Source organism: Schistocerca serialis, unplaced genomic scaffold (genome assembly GCF_023864345.2).
Source record: "Schistocerca serialis cubense isolate TAMUIC-IGC-003099 unplaced genomic scaffold, iqSchSeri2.2 HiC_scaffold_1417, whole genome shotgun sequence".
NCBI lineage: Eukaryota > Metazoa > Arthropoda > Insecta > Orthoptera > Acrididae > Schistocerca > Schistocerca serialis.
Window position 1 is genome coordinate 8,513,734 of NW_026047644.1, and position 22,798 is coordinate 8,536,531.

The window sequence follows — 22,798 nt, forward strand, 5'->3', positions numbered from 1 at the left end:
TCGTCAATAAGAAGGTCCAAGGGATACAGTAAACCTGAAGTGAAGCATCGGAATCTAAAATTGGACTCACAGGAGAGATTCAAATCATAGAAAGTGAGAGTGTCAGTCCTCTTTTACTTAAGTCGGCATTGTGCGTTTTAAATTTAATTCCGATGCACTTTCTGTGTTTCATCGTCAATAAGAAGGTCCAAGGGATAAAGTAAACCTGAAGTGAAGCATCGGAATCTAGAACTGGACTCACAGGAGATGTTCAAATCATAGAAAGTGAGAGTGTCAGTCCTCTTGTACTTAAGCCGCCATTGTGATTTTTGTGTTATATTCGGATGCAATTTCTGTGTTTCATCGTCAATAAGAAGGTCCAAGGGATACAGTAAATCTGAAGTGAAGCATCGGAATCTAAAACTGGACTCACAGGAGAGGTGCAAATCATAGAAAGTTAGAGTGTCAGTCCTCTTGTACTTAAGTCGGCATTGTACCATTTGTATTCAATTCGGATGCAAACTCTGTGTTTCATCGTCAATTGGAAGGTCCAAGGGATACAGTAAACCTGAAGTGAAGCATCGGAATGTAAAACTGGACTCACAGGAGAGGTTCAAATCATAGAAAGTGAGAGTGTTAGCCTCTTCTACTTAGGTCGGCACTGTGCCTTTTGAATTTAATTCCGATGCAATTTCTGTGTTTCATCGTCAATAAGAACGTCCAAGGGATACACTAAACCTGAAGTGAAGCATCGGAATCTAAAGCTGGACTCACAGGAGAGGTACAAATCATAGAAAGTTAGAGTGTCAGTCCTCTTGTACTTAAGTCGGCATTGTGCCTTTTGAATTTAATTCCGGTGATATTTCTGTGGTTCATTGTCAATAAGAAGGTTCAAGGGATACAGTAAACCTGAAGTGAAGCATCGGAATCTAAAACTGGACTCACAGGAGAGGTTCAAATCATAGAAAGTGAGAGTGTCAGTCCTCTTGTACTTAAGTCGGCATTGTGCCATTTGTATTAAATTCGGATGCAATTTCTGTATTTCATCGTCAATAAGAGGGTCCAAGGGATACCGTAAACCTGAAGTGAAGCATCGGAATCTAAAACTTGACTCACAAGAGAGGTTCAAATCATAGAAAGTCAGAGTGTCAGTCCTCTTTCACTTAAGTCGGCATTGTGCATTTTAAATTTAATTCCGATGCAATATCTGTGTTTCATCGTCAATACGAAGGTCCAAGGGATACAGTAAACCTGAAGTGAAGCATCGGAAACTAAAACTGGACTCACAGGAGATGTTAAAATCATAGAAAGTGAGATTTTCAGTCCTCTTGTACTAAAGTCGCCATTGTGATTTTTGTATTAACTTCGGATGCAATTTCTGTGTTTCATCGTCAACAAGAAGGTCCAAGGGATACAGTAAACCTGAAGTGAAGCATCGGAATCTAAAACCGGACTCACAGGAGAGGTTCAAATCACAGAGAGTTAGAGTGTCAGTCCTCTTGTACTTAAGTCGGCATTGTGCCTTTTGTATTAAATTCGGTTGCAATTTCTGTGTTTTATCGTCAACAAGAAGGTCCAAGGGACACAGTAAACCTGAAGTGAGGCATCGGAATCTAAACCTGACCTCACAGGAGAGGTTCGAATCATAGAAAGTGAGAGTGGCAGTCCTTTTGTACTTAAGTCGGCATTGTGCCATTTGTATTAAATTCGGATGCAATTTCTGTGTTTCATCGTCAATAAGAAGGTCCAAGAGATACAGTAAACCTGAAGTGAAGCATCGGTATCTGAAACTGGACTCACAGGATAGGTTCAAAACAGTGAAAGTGAGAGTGTCAGTATTCTTGTACTTAAGACGGCATTGTGCCTTTTGAATTTAATTCCGATGCGATTTCTGTGTTTCATCTTCAATAAGAAGGTGCAAGGTATACAGTAAACCTGAAGTGAAGCATGGGAATCTAAATCTGACCTCACAGGAGAGGTTCGAATCATAGAAAGTAAGAGTGTCAGTCCTCTTGTACTTAAGTCGGCATTGTGCCATTTGTATTAAATTCGGATGCAATTTCTGTGTTTCGTCGTCAATAAGAAGGTCCAAGGGATACAGTAAACCTGAAGTGAAGCATCGGAATCTAAAATTGGACTCACAGGAGAGATTCAAATCATAGAAAGTGAGAGTGTCAGTCCTCTTTTACTTAAGTCGGCATTGTGCGTTTTAAATTTAATTCCGATGCACTTTCTGTGTTTCATCGTCAATAAGAAGGTCCAAGGGATAAAGTAAACCTGAAGTGAAGCATCGGAATCTAGAACTGGACTCACAGGAGATGTTCAAATCATAGAAAGTGAGAGTGTCAGTCCTCTTGTACTTAAGCCGCCATTGTGATTTTTGTGTTATATTCGGATGCAATTTCTGTGTTTCATCGTCAATAAGAAGGTCCAAGGGATACAGTAAATCTGAAGTGAAGCATCGGAATCTAAAACTGGACTCACAGGAGAGGTGCAAATCATAGAAAGTTAGAGTGTCAGTCCTCTTGTACTTAAGTCGGCATTGTACCATTTGTATTCAATTCGGATGCAAACTCTGTGTTTCATCGTCAATTGGAAGGTCCAAGGGATACAGTAAACCTGAAGTGAAGCATCGGAATGTAAAACTGGACTCACAGGAGAGGTTCAAATCATAGAAAGTGAGAGTGTTAGCCTCTTCTACTTAGGTCGGCACTGTGCCTTTTGAATTTAATTCCGATGCAATTTCTGTGTTTCATCGTCAATAAGAACGTCCAAGGGATACACTAAACCTGAAGTGAAGCATCGGAATCTAAAGCTGGACTCACAGGAGAGGTACAAATCATAGAAAGTTAGAGTGTCAGTCCTCTTGTACTTAAGTCGGCATTGTGCCTTTTGAATTTAATTCCGGTGATATTTCTGTGGTTCATTGTCAATAAGAAGGTTCAAGGGATACAGTAAACCTGAAGTGAAGCATCGGAATCTAAAACTGGACTCACAGGAGAGGTTCAAATCATAGAAAGTGAGAGTGTCAGTCCTCTTGTACTTAAGTCGGCATTGTGCCATTTGTATTAAATTCGGATGCAATTTCTGTATTTCATCGTCAATAAGAAGGTCCAAGGGATACAGTAAACCTGAGGTGAAGCATCGGCATCTAAAACTTGACTCACGGGAGAGGTTCAAATCATAGAAAGTGAGAGTGTCAGTCCTCTTGTACTTAAGTCACCATTGTGACTTTTGTATTAATTTCGGATGCAATTTCTGTGTTTCATCGTCAATAAGAAGGTCCAATGGATACAGTAAACCTGAAGTGAAGCATCGGAATCTAAAAGTGGACTCACAGGAGAGGTTCAAATCATAGAAAGTGAGAGTGTCAGTCGTCTTGTACTTAAGTCGACATTGTGCCTTTTGTATTAATTTCGGATGCAAACTCTGTGTTTAATCGTCAATAAGAAGGTCCAAGGAATACAGTAAACCTGAAGTAAAGCATCGGAATCTAAAACTGGACTAACAGGAGAGGTTCAAATCATAGAAAGTGAGAGTGTCAGTCCTCTTGTACTTAAGTCGGCATTGTGCCTTTTGAATTTAATTCCGGTGATATTTCTGTGGTTCATTGTCAATAAGAAGGTTCAAGGTATACAGTAAACCTGAAGTGAAGCATCGGAATCTAAAACTGGACTCACAGGAGAGGTTCAAATCATAGAAAGTGAGAGTGTCAGTCCTCTTTTACTTAGGTCGGCATTGTGCGTTTTAAATTTAATTCCGATGCAAAATCTGTGTTTCATCGTCTATAAGAAGGTCCAAGGGATACAGTAAACCTGAAGTGAAGCATCGTAATCTAAAACTGGACTCACAGGAGATGTTCAAATCATAGAAAGTGAGTTTGTCGGTCCTCTTGTACTAAAGTCGCCATTGTGATTTTTGTATTAAATTCGGATGCAATTTCTGTGTTTCATCGTCAATAAGAAGGTCCAAGGGATACAGTAAACCTGAAGTGAAGCATCGGAATCTAAAACTGGACTCACAGGAGAGGTGCAAATCATAGAAAGTTAGAGTGTCAGTCCTCTTGTACTTAAGTCGGCATTGTACCTTTTGTATTAAATTCGGATGCAATTTCTGTGTTTCATCGTCAATAAGAAGGTCCAAGGGATACAGTAAACCTGAAGTGAAGCATCGGAATGTAAAACTGGACTCACAGGAGAGGTTCAAATCATAGAAAGTTAGAGTGTCAGTCCCCTTGTACTTAAGTCGGCATTGTGCCTTTTGAATTTAATTCCGATGCAATTTCTGTGTTTAATCGTCGATAAGAAGGTGCAAGGTATACAGTAACCCTTAAGTGAAGCATCGGAATCTAAAACTGGACTCACAGGAGAGGTTCAAATCATAGAAAGTGAGAGTGTTAGTCGTCTTCTACTTAGGTCAGCACTGTGCCTTTTGAATTTAATTCTGAAGCAATTTCTGTGTTTCATCGTCAATAAGAACGTCCAAGGGATACAGTAAACCTGAAGTGAAGCATCGGAACCTAAAACTGGACTCACAGGAGAGATTCAAATCATAGAAAGTTAGAGTGTCACTCCGCTTGTACTTAAGTCGGTAATGTGCGTTTTGTATTAAATTCGGATGCAATTTCTGTGTTTCATCGTCAATAAGAAGGTCCAAGGGGTACAGTAAACCTTAGGTGAAGCATCGGAATCTAAAACTGGACTCGCAGGAGAGGTTCACATCACAGAATGTTAGAGCGTCAGTCCTCATTTACTTAAGACGGCATTGTGCTATTTGTATTAATTTCGGATACGATTTCTGTGTTTTATCGTCAACAAGAAGGTCCAAGGGATACAGTAAACCTGATGTGAAGCATCGGAAACTGAATCTGACTTCACAGGAGAGGTTCGAATCATAGAAAGTGAGAGTGTCAGTCCTCTTGTACTTAAGTCGGCATTGTGCCATTTGTATTAAACTCGGATGCAATTTCTGTGTTTCATCGTCAATAAGAAGGTCCTACAGATACTGTAAACCTGAGGTGAAGCATCGGAATCTAAAACTGGACTCACAGGAGAGGTTCAAATCATAGAAAGTGAGAGTGTCAGTCGTCTTGTAATTAAGTCGGCATTGTGCCTTTTGTATTAAATTCGGATGCAATTTCAGTGTTTCTTCGTCAATAAGAAGGTCCAACAGATACAGTAAACCTGGGGTGAGGCATCGGAATCTAAAACTGGACGAACAGGAGAGGTTCAAATCATAGAAAGTGAGAGTGTCAGTCCTCTTGTACTTAAGTCACCACTGTGACTTTTGTGTTAATTTCGGATGCAATTTCTGTGTTTTATCGTCAATAAGAAGGTCCAAGGGATACAGTAAACCTGAAGTGAAGCATCGGAATCTAAAACTGGACTCACAGGAGAGGTGCATATCATAGAAAGTTAGAGTGTCAGTATTCTTGTACTTAAGACGGCATTGTGCCTTTTGAATTTAATTCCGATGCAATTTCTGTGTTTCATCGTCAATAAGATGGTGCAAGGTATACAGTAAACCTGAACTGAAGCATCGGAATCTAAATCTGACCTCACAGGAGAGGTTCGAATCATAGAAATTAAGAGTGTCATTCCTCTTGTACTTAAGTCGGCATTGTGCTATTTGTATTAAATTCGGATGCAATTTCTGTGTTTCGTCGTCAATAAGAAGGTCCAAGGGATTTGGTAAACCTGAAGGGAAGCATCGGAATCTAAAACTGGTCTCACAGGAGAGATTCAAATCATAGAAAGTGAGAGTGTTAGTGCTCTTCTACTTAGGTCGGCACTATGCCTTTTGAATTTAATTCCGACGCAATTTCTGTGTATCATCGTCAATAAGAACGTCCAAGTGATACACTAAACCTGAAATGAAGCGTCGGAATCTAAAACTGGACTCACAGGAGAGGTTCGAATCATAGAAAGTGAGAGTGTAAGTCCTCTTTTACTTAAGTCGGCATTGTGCCATTTGTATTAAATTCGGATGCATTTTCTGTGTTTCATCGTCAATAAGAAGGTCCAAGGGATACAGTAAACCTGAGGTGAAGCATCGGAATCTAAAACTGGACTCACAGGAGAGGTTCAAATCATAGAAAGTGAGAGTGTCAGTCCTCTTGTACTTAAGTCACCATTGTGACTTTTGTATTAATTTCGGAAGCAATTTCTGTGTTTCATCGTCAATAAGAAGGTCCAACGGATACAGTAAACCTGAAATGAAGCATCGGAATCTAAAACTGGACTCACAGGAGAGGTTCAAATCATAGAAAGTGAGAGTGTCAGTCCTCTTGTACTTAAGTCGCCATTGTGCCTTTTGTATTAAATTCGGATGCAGTTTCTGTGTTTAATCGTCAATAAGAAGGTCCAAGGAATACAGTAAACCTGAAGTAAAGCATCGGAATCTAAAACTGGACTAACAGGAGAGGTTCTAATCATAGAAAGTTAGAGAGTCAGTCCTCTTGTACTTTAGTCGGCATTGTATCTTTTGTTTTAAATTCGGATGCAAACTCTGTGTTTCATCGTCAATAAGAAGGTCCACGGGATACAGTAAACCTGAAGTGAAGCATCGGAATCTAAAACTGGACTCACAGGGGAGGTACAAATCATAGAAAGTTAGAGTGTCAGTCCTCTTGTACTTAAGTCGGCATTGTGCCTTTTGAATTTAATTCCGGTGATATTTCTGTGGTTCATTGTCAATAAGAAGGTTCAAGGAATACATTAAACCTGAAGTGAAGCATCGGAATCTAAAACTGGACTCACAGGAGAGGTGCAAATCATAGAAATTTAGAGTGTCAGTCCTCTTGTTCTTAAGTCGGCATTGTACCTTTTGTATTAAATCCGGATGCAATTTCTGTGTTTCATCGTCAATAAGAAGGTCCGAGGGATACAGTAAACCTGAAGTGAAGCATCGGAATCTAGAACTGGACTCACAGGAGATGTTCAAATCATAGAAAGTGAGAGTGTCAGTCCTCTTGTACTTAAGCCGCCATTGTGATTTTTGTGTTATATTCGGATGCAATTTCTGTGTTTCATCGTCAATAAGAAGGTCCAAGGGATACAGTTAACCTGAAGTGAAGCATCGGAATCTAAAACTGGACTCACAGGAGAGGTTCAAATCACAGAGAGTTAGAGTGTCAGTCCTCTTGTACTTAAGTCGGCATTGTCCCTTTTGTATTAAATTCGGTTGCAATTTCTGTGTTTTATCGTCAACAAGAAGGTCCAAGGGATACATTAAACCTGAAGTGAGGCATCGGAATCTAAACCTGACCTCACAGGAGAGGTTCGAATCATAGAAAGTGAGAGTGGCAGTCCTTTTGTACTTAAGTCGGCATTGTGCCATTTGTATTAAATTCGGATGCAATTTCTGTGTTTCATCGTCAATAAGAAGGTCCAAGAGATACAGTAAACCTGAAGTGAAGCATCGGTATCTGAAACTGGACTCACAGGATAGGTTCAAAACAGTGAAAGTGAGAGTGTCAGTATTCTTGTACTTAAGACGGCATTGTGCCTTTTGAATTTAATTCCGATGCGATTTCTGTGTTTCATCTTCAATAAGAAGGTGCAAGGTATACAGTAAACCTGAAGTGAAGCATGGGAATCTAAATCTGACCTCACAGGAGAGGTTCGAATCATAGAAAGTAAGAGTGTCAGTCCTCTTGTACTTAAGTCGGCATTGTTCCATTTGTATTAAATTCGGATGCAATTTCTGTGTTTCGTCGTCAATAAGAAGGTCCAAGGGATACAGTAAACCTGAAGTGAAGCATCGGAATCTAAAATTGGACTCACAGGAGAGATTCAAATCATAGAAAGTGAGAGTGTCAGTCCTCTTTTACTTAAGTCGGCATTGTGCGTTTTAAATTTAATTCCGATGCACTGTCTGTGTTTCATCGTCAATAAGAAGGTCCAAGGGATAAAGTAAACCTGAAGTGAAGCATCGGAATCTAGAACTGGACTCACAGGAGATGTTCAAATCATAGAAAGTGAGAGTGTCTGTCCTCTTGTACTTAAGCCGCCATTGTGATTTTTGTGTTATATTCGGATGCAATTTCTGTGTTTCATCGTCAATAAGAAGGTCCAAGGGATACAGTAAATCTGAAGTGAAGCATCGGAATCTAAAACTGGACTCACAGGAGAGGTGCAAATCATAGAAAGTTAGAGTGTCAGTCCTCTTGTACTTAAGTCGGCATTGTACCATTTGTATTCAATTCGGATGCAAACTCTGTGTTTCATCGTCAATTGGAAGGTCCAAGGGATACAGTAAACCTGAAGTGAAGCATCGGAATGTAAAACTGGACTCACAGGAGAGGTTCAAATCATAGAAAGTGAGAGTGTTAGTCCTCTTCTACTTAGGTCGGCACTGTGCCTTTTGAATTTAATTCCGATGCAATTTCTGTGTTTCATCGTCAATAAGAACGTCCAAGGGATACACTAAACCTGAAGTGAAGCATCGGAATCTAAAGCTGGACTCACAGGAGAGGTACAAATCATAGAAAGTTAGAGTGTCAGTCCTCTTGTACTTAAGTCGGCATTGTGCCTTTTGAATTTAATTCCGGTGATATTTCTGTGGTTCATTGTCAATAAGAAGGTTCAAGGGATACAGTAAACCTGAAGTGAAGCATCGGAATCTAAAACTGGACTCACAGGAGAGGTTCAAATCATAGAAAGTGAGAGTGTCAGTCCTCTTGTACTTAAGTCGGCATTGTGCCATTTGTAATAAATTCGGATGCAATTTCTGTATTTCATCGTCAATAAGAAGGTCCAAGGGATACAGTAAACCTGAGGTGAAGCATCGGCATCTAAAACTTGACTCACGGGAGAGGTTCAAATCATAGAAAGTGAGAGTGTCAGTCCTCTTGTACTTAAGTCACCATTGTGACTTTTGTATTAATTTCGGATGCAATTTCTGTGTTTCATCGTCAATAAGAAGGTCCAATGGATACAGTAAACCTGAAGTGAAGCATCGGAATCTAAAAGTGGACTCACAGGAGAGGTTCAAATCATAGAAAGTGAGAGTGTCAGTCGTCTTGTACTTAAGTCGACATTGTGCCTTTTGTATTAATTTCGGATGCAAACTCTGTGTTTAATCGTCAATAAGAAGGTCCAAGGAATACAGTAAACCTGAAGTAAAGCATCGGAATCTAAAACTGGACTAACAGGAGAGGTTCAAATCATAGAAAGTGAGAGTGTCAGTCCTCTTGTACTTAAGTCGGCATTGTGCCTTTTGAATTTAATTCCGGTGATATTTCTGTGGTACATTGTCAATAAGAAGGTTCAAGGGATACAGTAAACCTGAAGTGAAGCATCGGAATCTAAAACTGGACTCACAGGAGAGGTTCAAATCATAGAAAGTGAGAGTGTCAGTCCTCTTTTACTTAGGTCGGCATTGTGCGTTTTAAATTTAATTCCGATGCAAAATCTGTGTTTCATCGTCTATAAGAAGGTCCAAGGGATACAGTAAACCTGAAGTGAAGCATCGTAATCTAAAACTGGACTCACAGGAGATGTTCAAATCATAGAAAGTGAGTTTGTCGGTCCTCTTGTACTAAAGTCGCCATTGTGATTTTTGTATTAAATTCGGATGCAATTTCTGTGTTTCATCGTCAATAAGAAGGTCCAAGGGATACAGTAAACCTGAAGTGAAGCATCGGAATCTAAAACTGGACTCACAGGAGAGGTGCAAATCATAGAAAGTTAGAGTGTCAGTCCTCTTGTACTTAAGTCGGCATTGTACCTTTTGTATTAAATTCGGATGCAATTTCTGTGTTTCATCGTCAATAAGAAGGTCCAAGGGATACAGTAAACCTGAAGTGAAGCATCGGAATGTAAAACTGGACTCACAGGAGAGGTTCAAATCATAGAAAGTGAGAGTGTCAGTCCCCTTGTACTTAAGTCGGCATTGTGCCTTTTGAATTTAATTCCGATGCAATTTCTGTGTTTAATCGTCGATAAGAAGGTGCAAGGTATACAGTAACCCTGAAGTGAAGCATCGGAATCTAAAACTGGACTCACAGGAGAGGTTCAAATCATAGAAAGTGAGAGTGTTAGTCGTCTTCTACTTAGGTCAGCACTGTGCCTTTTGAATTTAATTCTGAAGCAATTTCTGTGTTTCATCGTCAATAAGAACGTCCAAGGGATACAGTAAACCTGAAGTGAAGCATCGGAACCTAAAACTGGACTCACAGGAGAGATTCAAATCATAGAAAGTTAGAGTGTCACTCCGCTTGTACTTAAGTCGGTAATGTGCGTTTTGTATTAAATTCGGATGCAATTTCTGTGTTTCATCGTCAATAAGAAGGTCCAAGGGGTACAGTAAACCTTAGGTGAAGCATCGGAATCTAAAACTGGACTCGCAGGAGAGGTTCATATCACAGAATGTTAGAGCGTCAATCCTCATTTACTTAAGACGGCATTGTGCTATTTGTATTAATTTCGGATACGATTTCTGTGTTTTATCGTCAACAAGAAGGTCCAAGGGATACAGTAAACCTGATGTGAAGCATCGGAAACTGAATCTGACTTCACAGGAGAGGTTCGAATCATAGAAAGTGAGAGTGTCAGTCCTCTTGTACTTAAGTCGGCATTGTGCCATTTGTATTAAACTCGGATGCAATTTCTGTGTTTCATTGTCAATAAGAAGGTCCTACAGATACTGTAAACCTGAGGTGAAGCATCGGAATCTAAAACTAGACTCACAGGAGAGGTTCAAATCATAGAAAGTGAGAGTGTCAGTCGTCTTGTAATTAAGTCGGCATTGTGCCTTTTGTATTAAATTCGGATGCAATTTCAGTGTTTCTTCGTCAATAAGAAGGTCCAACAGATACAGTAAACCTGGGGTGAGGCATCGGAATCTAAAACTGGACGAACAGGAGAGGTTCAAATCATAGAAAGTGAGAGTGTCAGTCCTCTTGTACTTAAGTCACCACTGTGACTTTTGTGTTAATTTCGGATGCAATTTCTGTGTTTCATCGTCAATAAGAAGGTCCAAGGGATACAGTAAACCTGAAGTGAAGCATCGGAATCTAAAACTGGACTCACAGGAGAGGTGCATATCATAGAAAGTTAGAGTGTCAGTATTCTTGTACTTAAGACGGCATTGTGCCTTTTGAATTTAATTCCGATGCAATTTCTGTGTTTCATCGTCAATAAGAAGGTGCAAGGTATACAGTAAACCTGAACTGAAGCATCGGAATCTAAATCTGACCTCACAGGAGAGGTTCGAATCATAGAAATTAAGAGTGTCATTCCTCTTGTACTTAAGTCGGCATTGTGCTATTTGTATTAAATTCGGATGCAATTTCTGTGTTTCGTCGTCAATAAGAAGGTCCAAGGGATACAGTAAACCTGAAGGGAAGCATCGGAATCTAAAACTGGTCTCACAGGAGAGATTCAAATCATAGAAAGTGAGAGTGTTAGTGCTCTTCTACTTAGGTCGGCACTGTGCCTTTTGAATTTAATTCCGACGCAATTTCTGTGTATCATCGTCAATAAGAACGTCCAAGGGATACACTAAACCTGAAATGAAGCGTCGGAATCTAAAACTGGACTCACAGGAGAGGTTCGAATCATAGAAAGTGAGAGTGTAAGTCCTCTGTTACTTAAGTCGGCATTGTGCCATTTGTATTAAATTCGGATGCAATTTCTGTGTTTCATCGTCAATAAGAAGGTCCAAGGGATACAGTAAACCTGAGGTGAAGCATCGGAATCTAAAACTGGACTCACAGGAGAGGTTCAAATCATAGAAAGTGAGAGTGTCAGTCCTCTTGTACTTAAGTCACCATTGTGACTTTTGTATTAATTTCGGATGCAATTTCTGTGTTTCATCGTCAATAAGAAGGTCCAACGGATACAGTAAACCTGAAATGAAGCATCGGAATCTAAAACTGGACTCACAGGAGAGGTTCAAATCATAGAAAGTGAGAGTGTCAGTCCTCTTGTACTTAAGTCGCCATTGTGCCTTTTGTATTAAATTCGGATGCAGTTTCTGTGTTTAATCGTCAATAAGAAGGTCCAAGGAATACAGTAAACCTGAAGTAAAGCATCGGAATCTAAAACTGGACTAACAGGAGAGGTTCTAATCATAGAAAGTTAGAGAGTCAGTCCTCTTGTACTTTAGTCGGCATTGTATCTTTTGTTTTAAATTCGGATGCAAACTCTGTGTTTCATCGTCAATAAGAAGGTCCACGGGATACAGTAAACCTGAAGTGAAGCATCGGAATCTAAAACTGGACTCACAGGGGAGGTACAAATCATAGAAAGTTAGAGTGTCAGTCCTCTTGTACTTAAGTCGGCATTGTGCCTTTTGAATTTAATTCCGGTGATATTTCTGTGGTTCATTGTCAATAAGAAGGTTCAAGGGATAAATTAAACCTGAAGTGAAGCATCGGAATCTAAAACTGGACTCACAGGAGAGGTGCAAATCATAGAAATTTAGAGTGTCAGTCCTCTTGTTCTTAAGTCGGCATTGTACCTTTTGTATTAAATTCGGATGCAATTTCTGTGTTTCATCGTCAATAAGAAGGTCCGAGGGATACAGTAAACCTGAAGTGAAGCATCGGAATCTAGAACTGGACTCACAGGAGATGTTCAAATCATAGAAAGTGAGAGTGTCAGTCCTCTTGTACTTAAGCCGCCATTGTGATTTTTGTGTTATATTCGGATGCAATTTCTGTGTTTCATCGTCAATAAGAAGGTCCAAGGGATACAGTAAACCTGAGGTGAAGCATCGGAATCTAAAACTGGACTCACAGGAGAGGTTCAAATCATAGAAAGTGAGAGTGTTAGTCCTCTTCTACTTAGGTCGGCACTGTGCCTTTTGAATTTAATTCCGATGCAATTTCTGTGTTTCATCGTCATATAAGAACGTCCAAGGGATACACTAAACCTGAAGTGAAGCGTCGGAATCTAAAACTGGACTCACAGGAGAGGTTCGAATCATAGAAAGTGAGAGTGTAAGTCCTCTTGTACTTAAGTCGGGACTGTACCTTTTGTATTAAATTCGGATGCAAACTCTGTGTTTCATCGTCAATTAGAAGGTCCAAGGGATACAGTAAACCTGAAGTGAAGCATCGGAATGTAAAACTGGACTCACAGGAGAGGTTCAAATCTTAGAAAGTGAGAGTGTCAGTCCTCTTGTACTTAAGTTTTCATTGTGCCTTTTGAATTTAATTCCGATTTAATTTCCGTGTTTCATCGTCAATAAGATGCTGCAAGGTATACACTAAACCTGAAGTGAAGCATCGGAATCTAAGACTGGACTCACAGGAGAGGTTCAAATCATAGAAAGTGAGAGTGTTAGTCCTCTTCTACTTAGGTCGGCACTGTGCCTTTTGAATTTAATTCCGATGCAATTTCTGTGTTTCATCGTCATATAAGAACGTCCAAGGGATACACTAAACCTGAAGTGAAGCGTCGGAATCTAAAACTGGACTCACAGGAGAGGTTCGAATCATAGAAAGTGAGAGTGTAAGTCCTCTTGTACTTAAGTCGGCATTGTGCCATTTGTATTAAATTCGGATGCAATTTCTGTGTTTCATCGTCAATAAGAAGGTCCAAGGGATACAGTAAACCTGAGGTGAAGCATCGGAATCTAAAACTGGACTCACAGGAGAGGTTCAAATCATACAAAGTGAGAGTGTCACTCCTCTTGTACTTAAGTCACCATTGTGACTTTTGTATTAATTTCGCATGCAATTTCTGTGTTTCATCGTCAATAAGAAGGTCCAACGGATACAGTAAACCTGAAGTGAAGCATCGGAATCTAAAACTGGACTCACAGGAGAGGTTCAAATCATAGAAAGTGAGAGTGTCAGTCCTCTTGTACTTAAGTCGCCATTGTGCCTTTTGTATTAAATTCGGATGCAGTTTCTGTGTTTAATCGTCAATAAGAAGGTCCAAGGAATACAGTAAACCTGAAGTAAAGCATCGGAATCTAAAACTGGACTAACAGGAGAGGTTCAAATCATAGAAAGTTAGAGTGTCAGTCCTCTTGTACTTTAGTCGGCATTGTGCCCTTTGTATTAAATTCGGATGCAAACTCTGTGTTTCATCGTCAATAAGAAGGTCCAAGGGATACAGTAAACCTGAAGTGAAGCATCGGAATCTAAAACTGGACTCACAGGAGAGGTACAAATCATAGAAAGTTAGAGTGTCAGTCCTCTTTTACTTAAGTCGGCATTGTGCGTTTTAAATTTAATTCCGATGCAAAATCTGTGTTTCATCGTCTATAAGAAGGTCCGAGGGATACAGTAAACCTGAAGTGAAGCATCGGAATCTAAAACTGGACTCACAGGAGATGTTCAAATCATAGAAAGTGAGAGTGTCAGTCCTCTTTTACTTAAGTCGGCATTGTGCGCTTTAAATTTAATTACGATGCAAAATCTGTGTTTCATCGTCTATAAGAAGGTCCGAGGGATACAGTAAACCTGAAGTGAAGCATCGGAATCTAAAACTGGACTCACAGGAGATGTTCAAATCATAGAAAGTGAGATTGTCGGTCCTCTTGTACTAAAGTCGCCATTGTGATTTTTGTATTAAATTCGGATGCAATTTCTGTGTTTCATCGTCAATAAGAAGGTCCAAGGGATACAGTAAACCTGAAGTGAAGCATCGGAATCTAAAACTAGACTCACAGGAGAGGTGCAAATCATAGAAATTTAGAGTGTCAGTCCTCTTGTTCTTAAGTCGGCATTGTACCTTTTGTATTAAATCCGGATGCAATTTCTGTGTTTCATCGTCAATAAGAAGGTCCGAGGGATACAGTAAACCTGAAGTGAAGCATCGGAATCTAGAACTGGACACACAGGAGATGTTCAAATCATAGAAAGTGAGAGTGTCAGTCCTCTTGTACTTAAGCCGCCATTGTGATTTTTGTGTTATATTCGGATGCAATTTCTGTGTTTCATCGTCAATAATAAGGTCCAAGGGATACAGTTAACGTGAAGTGAAGCATCGGAATCTAAAACTGGACTCACAGGAGAGGTGCAAATCATAGAAAGTTAGAGTGTCAGTCCTCTTGTACTTAAGTCGGCATTGTACCTTTTGTATTAAATTCGGATGCAAACTCTGTGTTTCATCGTCAATTAGAAGGTCCAAGGGATACACTAAACCTGAAGTGAAGCATCGGAATGTAAAACTGGACTCACAGGAGAGGTTCAAATCATAGAAAGTGAGAGTGTCAGTCCTCTTGTACTTAAGTCGGCATTGTGCCTTTTGAATTTAATTCCGATTCAATTTCTCTGTTTCATCGTCAATAAGATGCTGCAAGGTATACAGTAAACCTGAAGTGAAGCATCGGAATCTGAAACTGGACTCACAGGAGAGGTTCAAATCATAGAAAGTGAGAGTGTTAGTCCTCTTCTACTTAGGTCGGCACTGTGCCTTTTGAATTTAATTCCGATGCAATTCCTGTGTTTCATCGTCAATAAGAACGTCCAAGGGATACACTAAACCTGAAGTGAAGCGTCGGAATCTACAACTGGACTCACAGGAGAGGTTCGAATCATAGAAAGTATGAGTGTAAGTCCTCTTGTACTTAAGTCGGCATTGTGCCATTTGTATTAAATTCGGATGCAATTTCCGTGTTTCATCGTCAATAAGAAGGTCCAACGGATACAGTAAACCTGAAGTGAAGCATCGGAATCTAAAACTGGACTCACAGGAGAGGTTCAAATCATAGAAAGTGAGAGTGTCAGTCCTCTTTTACTTAAGTCGGCATTGTGCGTTTTAAATTTATTTCCGATGCAAAATCTGTGTTTCATCGTCTATAAGAAGGTCCGAGGGATACAGTAATCCTGAAGTGAAGCATCGGAATCTAAAACTGGACTCACAGGAGATGTTCAAATCATAGAAAGTGAGATTGTCGGTATTCTTGTACTGAAGTCGCCATTGTGATTTTTGTATTAAATTCGGATGCAATTTCTGTGTTTCATCGTCAATAAGGAGGTCCTAGGGATACAGTAAACCTGAAGTGAAGCATCGGAATCTAAAACTGGACTCACAGGCGAGGTTCAAATCATAGAAACTTAGAATGTCAGTCCTCTTGTACTTAAGTCGGCATTGTGCCTTTTGAATTTAATTCCGATTCAATTTCTGTGTTTCATCGTCAATAAGATGCTGCAAGGTATACAGTAAACCTGAAGTGAAGCATCGGAATCTGAAACTGGACTCACAGGAGAGGTTCAAATCATAGAAAGTGAGAGTGTTAGTCCTCTTCTACTTAGGTCGGCACTGTGCCTTTTGAATTTAATTCCGATGCAATTTCTGTGTTTCATCGTCAATAAGAACGTCCAAGGGATACACTAAACCTGAAGTGAAGCGTCGGAATCTACAACTGGACTCACAGGAGAGGTTCGAATCATAGAAAGTGAGAGTGTAAGTCCTCTTGTACTTAAGTCGGCATTGTGCCATTTGTATTAAATTCGGATGCAATTTCTGTGTTTCATCGTCAATAAGAAGGTCCAAGGGATACAGTAAACCTGAGGTGAAGCATCGGAATCTAAAACTGGACTCACAGGAGAGGTTCAAATCATAGAAAATGAGAGTGTCAGTCCTCTTGTACGTAAGTCACCATTGTGACTTTTGTATTAATTTCGCACGCAAATTCTGTGTTTCATCGTCAATAAGAAGGTCCAACGGATACAGTAAACCTGAAGTGAAGCATCAAATCTAAAACTGGACTCACAGGAGAGGTTCAAATCATAGAAAGTGAGAGTGTCAGTCCTCTTGTACTTAAGTCGCCATTGTGCCTTTTGTATTAAATTCGGATGCAGTTTCTGTGTTTAATCGTCAATAAGAAGGTCCAAGGAATACAGTAAACCTGAAGTAAAGCATAGGAATCTAAAACTGGACTAACAGGAGAGGTTCAAATCATAGAAAGTTAGAGTGTCAGTCCTCTTGTACTTTAGTCGGCATTTGCCTTTTGTATTAAATCCGGATGCAAACTCTGTGTTTCATCGTCAATAAGAAGGTCTAAGGGATACAGTAAACCTGAAGTGAAGCATCGGAATCTAAAACAGGACTCACAGGAGAGGTACAAATCATAGAAAGTTAGAGTGTCAGTCCTCTTGTACTTAAGTCGGCATTGTGCCTTTTGAATTTAATTCCGGTGATATTTCTGTGGTTCATTGTCAATAAGAAGGTTCAAGGGATACAGTAAACCTGAAGTGAAGCATCGGAATCTTAAACTGGACTCACAGGAGAGTTTCAAATCATAGAAAGTGAGAGTGTCAGTCCTCTTTTACTTAAGTCGGCATTGTGCGTTTTAAATTTAATTCCGATGCAAAATCTGTGTTTCATCGTCTATAAGAAGGTCCGAGGGATACAGTAAACGTGAAGTGAAGCATCGGAATCTAAAACTGGACTCACAGGAGATGTTCAAATCATAGAAAGTGAGATTGTCGGTCCTCTTGTACTGAAGTCGCCATTGTGATTTTTGTATTAAATTCGGATGCAATTTCTGTGTTTCTTCGTCAATAAGAAGGTCCAAGGGATACAGTAAACCTGAAGTAAAGCATCGGAATCTAAAACTGGACTCACAGGAGAGGTGCAAATCATTGAAAGTTAGAGTGTCAGTCCTCTTGTACTTAAGTCGGCATTGTACCTTTTGTATTAAATCCGGATGCAATTTCTGTGTTTCATCATCAATAAGAAGGTCCCAGGGATACAGTAAACCTGAAGTGAAGCATCGGAATCTAAAACTGGACTCACAGGGGAGGTCCAAATCATAGAAAGTGAGAGTGTCAGTCCTCTTGTACTTAAGTCGCCATTGTGCCTGTTGTATTAAATTCGGATGCAATTTCTGTTTTCATCGTCAATAAGAAGGTCCAAGGGATACAGTAAACCTGATGTAAAGCATCAGAATCTAAAACTGGACTCACAGGAGAGGTTCAAATCATAGAAAGTTAGAGTGTCCGTCCTCTTGTACTTAAGTCGGCATTGTGCCTTTTGTATTAAATCCGGATGCAAACTCTGTGTTTCATCGTCAATAAGAAGGTCCAAGGGATACAGTAAACCTGAAGTGAAGCATCGGAATCTAAAACTGGATTCACAGAAGAGGTTCAAATCATAAAAAGTTAGAGTGTCAGTCCTCCTGTACTTAAGTCGGCATTGTGCCTTTTGAATTTAATTCCGATGCTATTTCTGTGTTTCATTGTCAATAAGAAGGTCCAAGGGATACAGTAAACCTGAAGTGAAGCATCGGAATCTAAAACTGGACTCACAGGAGAGATTCAAATCATAGAAGGTGAGAGTGTCAGTCCTCTTTTACTTAAGTCGGCATTGTGCGTTTTAAATTTACATCTGATGCAATATCTGTGTTTCATCGTCAATAAGAAGGTCCAAGGGATAAAGTAAACCTGAAGTGAAGCATCGGAATCTAGAACTGGACTCACAGGAGATGTTCTAATCATAGAAAGTGAGAGTGTCAGTCCTCTTGTACTTAAGCCGCCATTGTGATTTTTGTATTAAATTCGGATGTAATTTCTGTGTTTCATCGTCAGTGAGAAGCTCCAAGGGATACAGTAAACCTGAAGTGAAGCATCGGAATATAAAACTGGACTCACAGGAGAGGAGCAAATCATAGAAAGTTAGAGTGTCAGTATTCTTCTACTTAAGACGGCATTGTGCCTTTTGAATTTAATTCCGATGCAATTTCTGTGTTTCATCGTCAATAAGAAGGTGCAAGGTATACAGTAAACCTGAAGTGAAGCATCGGAATCTAAATCTGACCTCACAGGAGTAGTTCGAATCATGGAAAGTGAAAGTGTCAGTGCCATTGTACTTAAGTCGGCATTGTGCCATTTGTATTAAATTCGGATGCAATTTCTGTGTTTCATCGTCAATAAGAAGGTCCAAGGAATACAGTAAACCTGAAGTGAAGCATCGGAATCTAAAACTGGACTCTCAGGATAGGTTCAAATCATAGAATGTGAGAGTGTCAGTCCCCTTGTACTTAAGTCGCCATTGTGCCATTTGTATTAAATTCGGATGCAATTTCTGTGTTTCACCGTCAATAAGAAGGTCCAAGAGATACAGTAAACCTGAAGTGAAGCGTCGGAATCTAAAACTGGACTCACAGGAGAGGTTCAAATCATAGAAAGTTAGAGTGTCAGTCCTCTTGTAATTAAGTCGGCATTGTGCGTTTTAAATTTACATCTGATGCAATATCTGTGTTTCATCGTCAATAAGAAGGTCCAAGGGATAAAGTAAACCTGAAGTGAAGCATCGGAATCTAGAACTGGACTCACAGGAGATGTTCAAATCATAGAAAGTTAGAGTGTCACTCCTCTTGTAATTAAGTCGGCATTGTTCCTTTTGTATTAAATTCGGATGCAATTTCTGTGTTTCATCGTTAATAAGAAGGTCCAAGAGATACAGTAAACCTGAAGTGAAGCATCGGAATCTAACACTGGACTCACTGGAGAAGTTCAAATCATAGAAAGGTAGAGTGTCAATCCTCTTGTACATAAGTCGGCATTGTGCCTTTTGAATTTAATTCTGATGCAATTTCTGTGTTTCATCGACAATAAGAAGGTCCAAGGGATACAGTAATCCTGAAGTGAAGCATCGGTATCTAAAACTGGACTCAAAGGAGAGGTTCAAAGCAAAGAAAGTGAGAGAGTCAGTCCTCTTTTACTTAAGTCGGCATTGTGCGTTTTAAATTTACATCTGATGCAATATCTGTGTTTCATCGTCAATAAGAAGGTCCAAGGGATAAAGTAAACCTGAAGTGAAGCATCGGAATCTAGAACTGGACTCACAGGAGATGTTCAAATCATAGAATGTTAGAGTGTCACTCCTCTTGTAATTAAGTCGGCATTGTTCCTTTTGTATTAAATTCGGATGCAATTTCTGTGTTTCATCGTCAATAAGAAGGTCCAAGAGATACAGTAAACCTGAAGTGAAGCATCGGACTCTAAAACTGGACTCACAGGAGAGGTTCCAATCATAGTAAGTTAGAGTGTCAGTCCTCTTGTAATTAAGTCGGCATTGTGCCTTTTGTATTAAATTCGTATGCAAACTCTGTGTTTCATCGGCAATAAGAAGGTCCAAGGGAAACAGTAAACCTGAAGTGAAGCATCGGAAACTAACACAGGACTCACTGGAGAAGTTCAAATCATAGAAAGTTAGAGTGTCAATCCTCTTGTACTTAAGTCGGCATTGTGCCTTTTGAATTTAATTCTAATGCAATTTCTGTGTTTCATCGACAATAAGAAGGTCCAAGGGATACAGTAATCCTGAAGTGAAGCATCGGAATCTAAAACTGGACTCAAAGAAAGGTTCAAAGCAAAAAAAGTGAGAGTGTCAGTCATCTTTTGCTTAAGTCGGCATTGTGCGTTTTCAATTAAATTCCGATGCAATTTCTGTGTTTCATCGTCAATAAGAAGGTCCAAGGAATACAGTAAACCTGAAGTGAAGCATCGGAATCTAAAACTGGACTCACAGGAGAGGTGCAAATCATAGAAAGTTAGAGTGTCAGTATTCTTGTACTTAAGACGGCATTGTGCCTTTTGAATTTAATTCCGATGCAATTTCTGTGTTTCATCGTCAATAAGAAGGTGCAAGGTATACAGTAAACATGAAGTGAAGCATCAGAATCTAAATCTGACCTCACAGGAGAAGTTCGGTTCATGGAAAGTGAGAGTGTCCGTGCCCTTGTACTTAAGTCGGCATTGTGCCATTTGTATTAAATTCGGATGCAATTTCTGTGTTTCTTCGTCAATAAGAAAGTCCAAGGGATACAGTAGACCTGAAGTGAAGCATCGGAATCTGAAACTGGACTCACAGGATAGGTTCAAATCATAGAAAGTTAGAGTGTCAGTCTCCTTGTACTTAAGTCGCCATTGTGCCTTTTGTATTAAATTCGGATGCAATTTCTGTGTTTCATCGTCAATAAGAAGGTCCAAGAGATACAGTAAACCTGAAGTGAAGCATCGGAATCTAAAACTGGACTCACAGGAGAGGTTCAAATCATAGAAAGTTAGAGTGTCAGTCCTCTTGTAATTAAGTCGGCATTGTGCCTTTTGTATTAAATTCGGATGCAAACTCTGTGTTTCATCGTCAATAAGAAGGTCCACGGGAAACAGTAAACCTGAAGTGAAGCATCGGAATCTAAAACTGGACTCACTGGAGAAGTTCAAATCATAGAAAGTTAGAGTGTCAGTCCTCTTGTACTTAAGTCGGCATTGTGCCTTTTGAATTTCATTCTGATGCAATTTCTGTGTTTCATCGTCAATAAGAAGGTCCAAGGGATACAGTAAACCTGAAGTGAAGCATCGGAATCTAAAACTGGACTCACAGGGGAGGTTCAAAGCAAAGAAAGTGAGAGCGTCAGTCCTCTTTTGCTTAAGTCGGCATTGTGCGTTTTGAATTTAATTCCGACGCAATTTCTGTGTTTCATCGTCAATAAGAAGGTGCAAGGTATACAGTAAACCTGAAGTGAAGCATCGGAATCTAAATCTGACCTCACAGGAGAGGTTCGAATCATAGAAAGTGAGAGTGTCTGTCCTCTTGTACTTAAGTCGGCATTGTGCCATTTGTATTAAATTCGGATGCAATTTCTGTGTTTCGTCGTCAATAAGAAGGTCCAAGGGATACAGTAAACCTGAAGTGAAGCATCTAAATCAAAAACTGGACTCACAGGGGAGGTTCAAATCATAGAAAGTGAGAGTGTCAGTCCTCTTGTACTTAAGTCGCCATTGTGCCATTTGTATTAAATTCGGATGCAATTTCTGTTTTCATCGTCAATAAGAAGGTCCAAGGGATACAGTAAACATGAAGTAAAGCATCGGAATCTAAAACTGAACTCACAGGAGGGGTTCAAATCATAGAAAGTTTGAGTGTCAGTCCTCTTGTACTTAAGTCGGCATTGTGCGTTTTGTATTAAATCCGGATGCAAACTCTGTGTTTCATCGTCAATAAGAAGGTCCAAGGGATACAGTAAACCTGAAGTGAAGCATCGGAATCTAAAACTGGACTCACAGGAGAGGTTCGAATCATAAAAAGTTAGAGTGTCAGTCCTCTTGTACTTAAGTCGGCATTGTGCCTTTTGAATTTAATTCCGAGCTATTTCTGTGTTTCATTGTCAATGAGAAGGTCCAAGGGATACAGTAAACCTGAAGTGAAGCATCGGAATCTAGAACTGGACTCACAGGAGATGTTCAAATCATAGAAAGTGAGAGTGTCAGTCCTCTTGTACTTAAGCCGCCATTGTGATTTTTGTATTAAATTCGGATGCAATTTCTGTGTTTCATCGTCAATAAGAAGGTCCAAGGGACACAGTATACCTGAAGTGAAGCATCGGAATCTAAAACTGGACTCACAGGAGAGGTGCAAATCATAGAAAGTTAGAGTGTCAGTCCTCTTGTACTTAAGTTGGCATTGTACCTTTTGTATTAAATTCGGATGAAAACTCTGTGTTTCATCGTCAAGTAGAAGATCCAAGGGATACAGTAAACCTGAAGTGAAGCATCGGAATGTAAAACTGGACTCACAGGAGAGGTTCAAATCATAGGAAGTGAGAGTGTTAGTCCTCTTCTACTTAGGTCGGCACTGTGCTTTTGAATTTAATTCCGATGCAATTTCTGTGTTTCATCGTCAATAAGAACGTCCAAGGGATACACTAAACCTGAAGTGAAGCGTCGGAATCTAAAACTGGACTCACAGGAGAGGTTCGAATCATAGAAAGTGAGAGTGTAAGTCCTCTTGTACTTAAGTCGGCATTGTGCCATTTGTATTAAATTCGGATGCAATTTCTGTGTTTCATCGTCAATAAGAAGGTCCAAGGGATACAGTAAACCTGAGGTGAAGCATCGGAATCTAAAACT